Consider the following 11,493-nt stretch of genomic DNA (forward strand, 5'->3'; position numbering starts at 1 on the left):
TGCTGTTGCTTATGGGACTCCAGGATGCCCTGCTAAGGAAGCTCCCCGGGCACCAGCGTCCCTTTGAAATTTGGCTACATATTCCACAGGGCACCCCCGCACCCCCAGGTGACACCCTGCCACATTTCTCTGCTATCCTCACCTTTTTGTCCCACTGTTTGCCTCTTCTGCCATGATTAGAGGCATCAATCTCATCTCCCCATGGCCAACTCAGGTGTGAAGGCACATGCAGACTGCAACTTTTCTACTTCTTTGAATTGAAAACTTAAGCAAACCATCTCCATCTGACAGACTCTACCACCACCCCCAGTATGCAGATCCTGGCATCTCTCCTATTGTTTGTTTGTTTGTTTGTTTCCTCCTAGAAAGCCAGAGGTAGGTTAGCAGGTCTCCTGGCTTAAGGGATGTTCAGCCTCCTAAGAGGAGGTGGGAAAAGATGGGGGCCCATTTCTCTCCTTTGGCACCTTTCAGTGGGCTAAGAATGAAGGTGCCCTGTGGTTACTCCCATTTCAGGCTGCATCTCTGCGCTTAGAAGGAGATAGATTCATTGCCTTTTGTTTTCAGCCACAATTCTGGGACAACAGGAAAACTGCACTGCATGTCCTATTATATATAGAGAGATATATATGTACATTCAATCCAAAGAATTTTATGAACTTCTTTCTTTTCTAAATGATTTCTTATTTGTTATTCTCCCCCCCAAAAGGGGTAAATGTGGCACTTTCAGGAACTTTAAGGGTTCAGAATACAAATTTTGGACTTAAGCATATCTAAACTCCTCAAATTCTACCATGTACAGAAAAATGCAGAAAGAGTTGCACAGCCTCAGAAAGATGTTATATCCCAAACATTATGGGAACAGTATTTGATTTCTTTTCAGTTTACAAAAATATTTTAAGTTTAACTTAATCTTCACAACTAAACATATGATCTGTCTAGGCCAGGTAGAACCATCTCAATTTTACAGAAAACTATTAGAGATGAACAATTCAGGATAATGTGTAAGAGGCTGGGCTCTAAGGAAGATCCTTTCGGCTAGCTCATCCACTTACTCCCTTCCCTGTATCCTTATCTGTAGTGTGGCAGTGGCACCATGGAGGTGATGCTATTCCAGTCCTCATTTGATTGTTTTAAGAATTAGGGCAATAGTGTATGTGAAGTGTTTAGCATAATGTCTGCTCAGTAGTAAGAGCTCAGTAATTTAATCTACTGCAGAAAAAAAGAGACAGAATTTCAGTATTTTTTTTTTTTTTAGAAAGGACATTATCATTTACTACAGTTTTCATTATTGGTAGTTATAACCTTGTGGTTGAGCTAATACAAATAGCCCCTAAAATGGATCATTTTCTCATTAAAAGGTAAAAGCCTCTTTAAATAAAAAATACCTAGGCCTGGTCCAGGTTCAACCGCTGGATCTTCAAGCATAAAGAATGACAATATTAAGAAAAAAATGTTGGCTCAGGGGCTTCCCTGGTGGTGCAGTGGTTGAGAGTCCGCCTGCCGATGCAGGGGACACGGGTTCATGCCCCGGTCCGGGAAGATCCCACATGCCACGAGTGGCTGGGCCCGTGAGCCATGGCCGCTGAGCCTGAGCGTCTGGAGCCTGTGCTCCGCGGCGGGAGAGGCCACAGCAGTGACAGGCCCATGTACCACAAAAAAAAAAAAAAAAAAGAATGTGGCAATGCATTTTTATAAAAGATGGGTTGTGTTGTCTAAATTTAATCCCACAGCTGACTAGATTAGATATATGTAGTTAGTTTGAAAAAAGTGCACTTTAAGTATATAATAAACTGGAAAATAATGTAAGGAAATTGCAGGTGATGAAGAAGCAAATATGGCTGGGAAATATAGTGGAGTTTGTTTGCTTTAACTTGTATGTGAACAATTTCAAATATGTTAAAGCATGATGAACTTCCATGTATCATCACCCAGCTTAAACAGTGACTGATTCATGAACAAACCTATATCCCCATTCACTTCCCCCAAATACAGAGCTAAATCCCTCATAATATATATATATACATATATATATATATATATATATATATATGTATTTCTTTTTTTTTTTTTTTTTGTGGTACGCGGGCCTCTCACTGTTGTGGTCTCTCCCGCCGCGGAGCACAGGCTCCAGATGCTCAGGCTCAGCGGCCATGGCTCACGGGCCCAGCCGCTCGTGGCATGTGGGATCTTCCTGGACCGGGGCATGAACCCGTGTCCCCTGCATCGGCAGGAGGACTCTCAACCACTGCGCCACCAGGGAAGCCCCCTCATAATATTTTTAAACAAATCCTACACATCATAAAATTTCATCATACCTCAAATGATGAGCTTTTAAAATATATAACCACAGTACGTTATCATACCTAAAAAGTTAGCAATATTTCCTGAATCATTAAACATCGAATCAGTGTTCAAATTTTCAGTTGTTTATATAATCCTAAAGTTTTTAAAATTTTTATATTTTGCAGTTTGAATCAGGATCCATGTGAGAGCCACACTTTGCAACTGATTGATATACCTCTTAGGTCTCTTTCAATCTATTCGTCCCACCCCCTTCTCTTTGTTTTCCTTTCCAATTAATATATGAAGAAACCAGATTGTCCTGTGGAGTTTCCCACTGTCTGTATTTTGGTGTAGTTTTGTATGTTCCTCCATCCTTCGTAGGATATTAAAAATTTAGACCAAGGGTCAACAGACAATGGCCACGAACCAAATCTGTCCCATTCCCTGTTTATTTATTTTTTTAAAATAGACTTTATTTTTTAGAGCAGTTTTAGGTTCACAGCAAAATATAACAGAGAGTACCAAGGGGTCCCATTACACTTTAATGTGTTTGAAACTGTCTGCATAAAAGGTAAAAAAACCCAACAAACTCCATTCCTTCTGGCATTCCAGATATGTAATATTTCATTATCCTTCAATTACAAATATTTTATTTCCAATATGATGTTTTTGAACATGCGTTTTTCAGAAATGCATTGCTTAATGTCCAGCCATTTGGGAGATTTTTCTTTGTTATCAATTTCTAGCATAATTGCAGTGTCCAGAAAACATATATGAACGATTTCCATTATTTGACATATTTTGTGGCCCAACATGCAGTCAGTCTTGGTAAATGTGCCACATGCCCTTGAAAGGCACATGGAATGTACAATTTGACCTGACAGCTCTCTTGTCCTTCCCCAACTCCCTCCCTATGTCCCCTCACAGGTCTTGACCTAACGCATCTCCTGCATGGCTACTCCAGTCTGTGCATCTGCTTCTAGAGGACCCAGACTAACACAAACCCACTTACCCCCTACTGCCTTTTATGCAATTGTTGCAAGGTACTTACTTGCACATATGTTTTAAATCCCACAGGACATTATTGTATTTTGTCTTTATATCTAGGCTATTTTTAGAGCAGTTTTAGGTTCACAGCGAAATTGGGAGGAAGGTACAAAGATTTCCCATCTACCTCCTACATCCCACATGCATAGCCTCCTCCGTTACAACACCCCACGAGACTGGTACATTTGTTACAATTGATGAACGTGCGTTATCATCCAAGGATTTTAGTCTACATTACAGTTCATTCTTTGTATTGTATGTTCTATGGGTTTGGGCAAATGAATAATGACCTGTACCCATCATTATGGTATCATACAGAGTATTTTCACTGCCCTAAAGCTCCTCTGTGCTTCACCTGTATATCCTTCCCATCCTCCCCCCACTCCCAATTCCTCACAATCGCAGATCTTATTGCTGTCTCTATAGTTTTGCTTTTTCCAGAATTGGTGTATAGTTAGAATCATACAGTATGAAGCTTTTTCACATTGGCTTATTTCACTTAGCAATATGCATTTAAGGTTCCTCCATGTTTTTCATGGCTTGATAGCTCATTTCTTTTTAGTGCTAATATTTCATTGTCTAGATGTACCACAATTTATCTGTTCATCTACTGAAAGACATCTTGTTTGCTTCAGGTTTTGGCAATTATGAATAGAGCTGCCATAAAAGCCTGTGTGCAAGTTTCTGTGTGGACATAGTTTTCAGTTCCTTTGGGTAAATACCAAGGAGCACAATTTCTGGATTGTGCGGTAAGAGTATGTTTAGCTTTGTAAGATGCTACCAAACTGTCTTTCAAAGTGGCTGTACCATGTGCATTCCCGCCATTAAGATTGAATGTTCCTGCTGCTCCAATTCCTTTTTTTCTTTTTTCATTGACGTATAGTGGATTTACAATGTTGTGTTAGTTTCTGGTGTACAGCAATGTGATTCAATTTGACATATATATGTGTATATATATATATTCTTTTTCATATTCTTTTCTTTTGGTTTATTACAGGGTACTGAATTGAGTTCCCTGTGCTATACAGTAGGACATAGTAGTTTGTATCTGATAATCCCAAACTCCTAATTTATCCCTCTCCCACCCACTTTCCCCCTTGGTAACCATACATTTGTTTTCTATGTCTATGAGTCTGTTTCTGTTTCATAAATAAGTTCACTTGTATCATATTTTAGGCTCCACATGTAAGTGATATCATATGGCATTTGTCTTTCTCTGACTGACTTACTTCACTTAGTATGATAAACTTCTAAGTCCATCCATGTTGCTGCAAATGGCATTATTTCATTCTTTTTTATAGCTGAGTAGTATTCCATTGTGTATATGTACCACATCTTCTTTATCCATCTGTCAATGGACATTTAGGTTGTTTTCACATCCTGTTGTTCCACATTCTTGCTAGCATTTGGCGTTGTCAGTGTTCCAGATTTTGGCCATTCTAATAGGTGTGTAGTGGCATCTCGTTGCTTTAGTTTGCATTTCCCTGATGCTACATGATGCATCTTTTCATATGTTTATTTGCCATCTGTATATCTTACTTAGTAAAGTGTCTGTTAAGGTCTTTGGCCCATTTTAAAATCAGGTTGTTCGTTTTCTTGTTGTTGGGTGTTAAGTGTTCTTTGTATGTTTTGAATAACAGTCCTTTAGCAGATGAGTCTTTTGTAAACATTTTCCACCAGTCTGTGGCTTGTCTCCTCATTCTCTTGACACTATCTTTTGCAGAGCAGAAGTTTTTAATATTATGAAGTCCAGCTTACAAATTATTTCTCTTATGGATCACATGTTCATGTTGTATCTAAAAAGTAATTGCCATACCCAAGGCCAACTATGTGTTCTCCTATGTGTTATTCATAGCTTTATGTTTTACATTTAGGTTTGTGATATACTTTGAGTTAATTTTTGCGAAGGGTGTGAAGTCTGTTTCTGTATTCAAATTTTGCATGTGGATGTCCTGTTGTTTCAGCACCATTTGATAAAAAGACTATCTTTTCTTCATTGTATTGCCTTTCCTCCTGTGTCAGAGATCAGTCGACTGTATGGATTTATTTCTGGGTTCTCTGTCTTGTTCTATTGATCTATTTGTCTATTCTTTCGTGACTACCACACTGTCATGATTAGTGTGCCTTTATAGTAAGCTGTAAAGTTGGACAGTATCAGTCCTTCAATTTTGTTCTTCTCCTTTAATATTTAGGTGGTTATTCTGGGTCTTTTGCCCCTCTATATAAACCTTAGAATTATCAAATACATATTTGGATGTATTTTTTGATATCCAAAAATTGACTTGCTGGGATTTTGATTGGGATTGCATTGAATCTACGTGTCAAGTTGTGAAGGAAAACATCTTAACAGTATTGAGTCTTCCTATACATGAACATGGAATATATCTCTCCATTTATTTAGTTCCTCTTTGATTTCTTTCATCAGTGTTTTGTAGTTTTACTCATAGAGATCTTATATATATTTTGTTAGATTTATACCTAAGTATTTCATTTTTGAGGTGCTAGAGTGGGCTAGAGTTGGGTACAGTCATCCCTCGGTATCCACAGGGGATTGGTTCCAGGACCCGTGGATACCAAAGTCCTCAGATGCTCAATCCCTTATGTAAAATGGTATAGGATTTATATATAACCTAAGCACATTCTCCCATATACTTTGTCATCTCTAGATTATTATAATACCTAATTCAATGTAAATGTTATGTAAATAGTTGTAAATACAATGTAAATGCAATGTAAGTAGTTGCTGGAGTGCAGCAAAGGGTCAAGGTTTGCTTTTTTGAACTTTCTGGATTTTTTTTTTTTTCGAATATTTTCTATCCACAGTTGGTTGAATCCATGGATGTGGAACCAGTAAATGCAGAGGGCCAACTGTATTTCCCTTCCCCCACATGAAAGGCTAGAGTGGGCTGGAGTTGGGTATTTGTCTTCCCCTAGGTCGGTTAGGCTCTGATAAAACCCCAACAGTTTAGGCTCTGGTAAAATAGTTTCTCTTGAGAGCCCGGCTTGTTAAGAAGAACAGAATGCTCTTGCATATTTCAAAATGGTCCCTTTCCCCCTCCTATTGCCAGAAGCATGGGGGAGTTTTTCTCCATTGTTCAGCTGAGCACCTGGTTGAGTTCCTGGAGGTAAAACTCACAAAAGGGGGGAGGTTCCCAATGTCTGGGGCCCCCCAGAGTTTTTAATTCTCAGACCTGTCCACTCTGAGCCTCTGGCAATTCATCAATTATAGTTCAGGTTTTCCTACCACAGCACTGGCTCCCGTGGAGGTTTTGCTCCAATAGTTGTAATTCTCTGTATTCCCCTGTCTGTCTCTCCAATTTGGAGAGCAGCAGTTTGCCCTCTGACCTCACTTCCCTTACGGATCTAAGAAGAGTTGTTGATTTTTCAGTTTGTCTAGCTTTCCCTTGTTGTTAAAACAGATTAACAACTTCCAAACTCCTTACATGCTGGATCATAAACTGGAAGTCTACCACCATTTTTTTTTTTTTTTTTTTTTTGGCTGTGTTGGGTCTTCGTTTCTATGCGAGGGCTTTCTCCAGTTGCAGCGAGCGGGGGCCACTCTTCATCGCGGTGCGCGGGCCTCTCACTGTCGCGGCCTCTCCCGTTGCGGAGCACAGGCTCCAGACACGCAGGCTCAGTAGTTGTGGCTCACGGGCCTAGTTGCTCCGCGGCATGTGGGATCTTCCCAGACCAGGGCTCGAACCCGTGTCCCCTGCATTGGCAGGCAGATTCTCAACCACTGCGCCACCAGGAAAGCCCTACCACCATTTTTTTTTTAAGTTTTATTGGAAGATAGCCATGTCCATTCATTTATGAATTGTCTCTGGCAGAGTTGGGTAGTTGCAACAGAGACCACAAGGTCCACAAAGTCTAAAATATATACTATCTGGTCATTTACATAAAAAGTTGGCCAACACTTGACTTAAATTACAAAATCCCCTAAGTAAAAGGAGCCTTATTCAGATTGGTTTACAGAGGCTAAAAAGTGCTTACATAAATCTGATATTACTAGAATTCCCAGAAAATAAAGAAACTGAACTATGTACTAGCTTTTTAAGGAAAAAAAAAAGTCACTTTCTCACAGAAACTGCTAGGTCGTAATCATTTTTATACAAGAATCCAAAATCCTTGGAGGAATTATCCTTGTTTGACAGTTTGGATTTTTTTTTTTTAATCTGTAAATTTATTTCCTGGATAAGTCTTCTCATAAAGAGACTAGTTAATCTGAACTTCCCGAACTTCTTATACTAGGTTATCGATCAGATAAGTTTACTCCCACATGTTAAAATTAGGAAAAATGTAAAATTGTATGTTCAACAATTTAGAACTATAGTCATCCCTCACTCTCCAAGGGGGATTGGTTCCAGGACCCACCAAGGAAACCAAAATCCGACGATGCTCAAGTCCCATCACTGGCTTTCTGTTTCCACAGTTCCACATCGGTGGATTCAACCAACTACCAATCATGTAGCACTGTATTATTTACTGAGAAAATCCTCATGTAAGCAGGACCCCCACTGTTCAAGGATCAACTGTATATAAATTCTGATGAATTTTTTATGTCAGCGTTAATTATGATCTGTAGTGTGTCATTTTAAATAGAATCTCCAAGATCTTGAGTTAACTTTAACTGTTGGAAATAATATTAAATCAGGTTAATTGATTAATTTATAGGCGTCCCATAGATAACTTCTAAGTAACATAGAAAACTGAAACATAGGTCACTATGTTTCATAGTGATAGGTATATCTATACCACAGAGATAATACATGTCTTATATATACACACTATATATATATGCATATATACAATATATTACATAAACACACACATATATAAATACACTAAAATATACTTTAGTGTGTGTATATATACATACATGTTTATGCTTTATACATAAAAGATTGACTGATTTGACTAAAGGTTAAAACTTTCTGTAAGGCAAAAGACATCATAAACCAAGCTGAAAGAAGAATGATGGTCTAGGAGAAAATATGAGTAATATAGCTGACAAAATAGAGATAATATCCCTACTATACAAAGCAACCCTGCACACTGATTTTTAGACCAAAAAAAGAACTGAATTTTAAAAAATGAGCAGAGGGCTTCCCTGGTGGCGCAGTGGTTGAGAGTCCGCCTGCCGATGCAGGGGACACGGGTTCGTGCCCCGGTCTGGGAAGATCCCACATGCCGTGGAGCAGCTGGGCCCGTGAGCCATGGCCGCTGAGCCTGCGTGTCCAGAGCCTGTGCTCTGCAACGGGAGAGGCCACAACAGTGAGAGGCCCACGTACCGCAAAAAAAAAAAAAAAAAAAAATGAGCAGAGTATATGAACAGGTCATAAACAGAAGAGGAAACGTAAAGGCAAACAAATATATAAAAAACATGCTCAACCTCACTAGTAGTCGGGAAAGTGAAAATCAAAACAATGAGATACCGTTTTTTCACCAGTCAGATGGGCAAAATGTAAAGACTGAGGCTAAATGCTGATGCTTGTTTAGAAACAAGTATCTATAAACATTGCTGATAAGCTTATACAACATTCAAAGGAAGTAATCTTTGTAAAATAATCTGTTGGTATCAGTGATAATTAAAAATACACATAGCCTGTCTTACACTCAAAAGTCTGTACCTCCCACTCTCCCACCCCTACTCTGCCCTTCCCCCCACTCCCACTGGTAACCACGCGTTTGCTCTCTATTTCTGAGTCTGCTTCTTTTTTGTTATAGTCACTAGTTTGTTGTATTTTTTAGATTCCACATATAAGTGATATCATACAGTATTTCTCTTTCTCTTTGTCTGACTTATTACACTGTAATGCCCTCCAAGTCCACCCATGTTGCTGCAAATGGCAAAATTTTGAACGTCTTTATGGCTGAGCAGTAAGATAGGTTCAAGGATGTATTGTACAACTCCGGGAATATAGCCAATATTTTTTAATACCTGTAAATGGAAAGTAACCTTTAAATTTTTTTTAATTTAAAAAAATACACATAGTCTGTAACACAGGGATCTTATTTAGGAATTCCATTTCCAAATGAATAATTATCATGAGCTACTTTTCATATGATACATGGACTATATTTTGTCTATTTAGACAGTATTATTTTCAGTGGCACTTGTGATTTCTTAAGAAAGGAAAAAGTGGTTGATAAGTTCTAAAGCAGAAATGAGTACTATAAGCCTGAATAACAATGATCCAACGCTGGGTCGGGGAGCTTGTGAGGGTTTGTGTTGTGGGGAGAGAAGGCGGGGAAGGAAGGACTATATTAAGTATTTTCTGGAAACTAAGATAGATTGGGATCACTCTAAAGGCAATTGTCACTTACTGTCTTGAACGTTGAATAATGGCTATTAAATCAAACCCTTTATACTAGATTCCTAAAAACAGTGTTTTGTGAAAGCTTACAGAGAATATTAGAAACAATATTTTGCTTTAGAGAGAAAGAAAGATAGGGGAATCCATCATAACAGTTATTCCCTGTCGAAACCAGATACTATCCAGAATACAGGCAAACCTAGGGCTCAGAGATAGTGCTGGTGACGTTCCTCAATCAAAATGTTAAGATGAGCCATTATTATTCCTGGAATGACAGCAGTTCCATGAAGTTTATTCTCATAAAACTATGCTTTTGGACACTTTTACCATTCCCTGAGGTTTCAGACTGATAATCTGGCAAAAATCCAATTTTTAGCATTCACTGCACAATTATATGATGCGAAAACATCAAGTTTCTGGCTGACTTGTAAAGATAGTAATTATTTCATTTGGGTACATATTTGTTTAAGCAAATTTAGCTAAGAGCAAAATATCTAATTAACCAAGTGATGAATGACATAACTGAACCATGACCCCTGGCAAACTAGAACTTAACAAAAATCATTATTATCATTCAGTTTCTCAGGGTTGGTGAATTCTATATAACCTATATATAAAAGGCATGAAACAGTTAAATGTCAACAGACCTCCCCCATCCAACCTTCACCCCTTACACACACACACACACACACACATATATGAATGCCTGTTTTAGAAAAAGGAGAATTTTGGGCTATAGCCTCAATACCAGAGCATTTTTTGATTATGGGATCTAGTAAAAAAAAAAAAAAAACTGTAGAGGAGAAAAAAGAAGGACTTCTTCAGAGGAAGGAGGATTTTCCCAGCATCAGCCTTGAAGACATAGTTCCCATCTAACACCAGGACATCCATGAACCTCCTCCCTCTGAAGTGAGGGAGGCATTCACAGGTGCAACCAAGCAGAGATTTTTGAGAAGACTTGTGAACCCGGTTGCCAAGGCATTAGCAGAAAGCCTACATATCAGAAGAAGACAAGTTTACACTTTCCTGCTGTTGCATGTATGGCATAAAAGAAATTTATAAAGTCTGTAAGGAAAAACTCTTTAAAGTTTATAAATTCTAAGCAATTCTGAGTAGAAACTAAAAATGCTCCTGAATGAAAATATCAGCTCTGATAAAAGCAGTTTATTCGGGGGAAAAAAAAAAAGAACATGGCTATAGAACAATCTTTAAGTAAATAAATAAGTCATCAAAATTGGGGAAACAAAAAAAGCAGTATATTCGCGTGTGACCATGTGAGCGTGTGCCAAAAAGGAGCACCAGTGCTTTCTTTTCAGATTTACTCAGTTCAGTTATTCCTTCTGGGGTTCCAAACTGTGATGAAGTTCTTGCCGCCTTCCCCAAGGGCTGAGCGGGAGACTGGTCTTTTATCTGAGAACAATCAAGTCCTTACCAGGCGCAATTTAAAGTCTTCAACCAGGATTTGTATTACCAAGGGAGCAGCCAGTAGGAAGTGTGTGACCAGGCAGTGAGTGGCTCGGTTCTGACGCTTGGCAGGACTAAACAGGCATGATTTGAATTGTTGGGAAGACCCAGTGAGGGAAGAGAAGGGCTTCAGTATGGACACACGCTGGCCACTGCATAACCCTAGCAGGTGCCATTTACAGATGCCACCATATGATTGGCACCTGGGGTATAGAGCAAGGTCTCCATTTGGAGAGAGAGGCAGGTTTGCAAAGTATTGGGTAGTTAGGAAAATGACTTTCTTCCATATAGGTTTAATTCAAAAGAATTAACTCTGGGAGGTAGTATGTAATACCCATTTTACAGATGAAGAAACAGAGGCACTGGAAGTTAACAGAAGGAA

Source organism: Mesoplodon mirus, assembly GCF_964341445.2.
Source record: "Mesoplodon mirus genome assembly, chromosome: 10".
NCBI classification, from domain to species: domain Eukaryota; kingdom Metazoa; phylum Chordata; class Mammalia; order Artiodactyla; family Ziphiidae; genus Mesoplodon; species Mesoplodon mirus.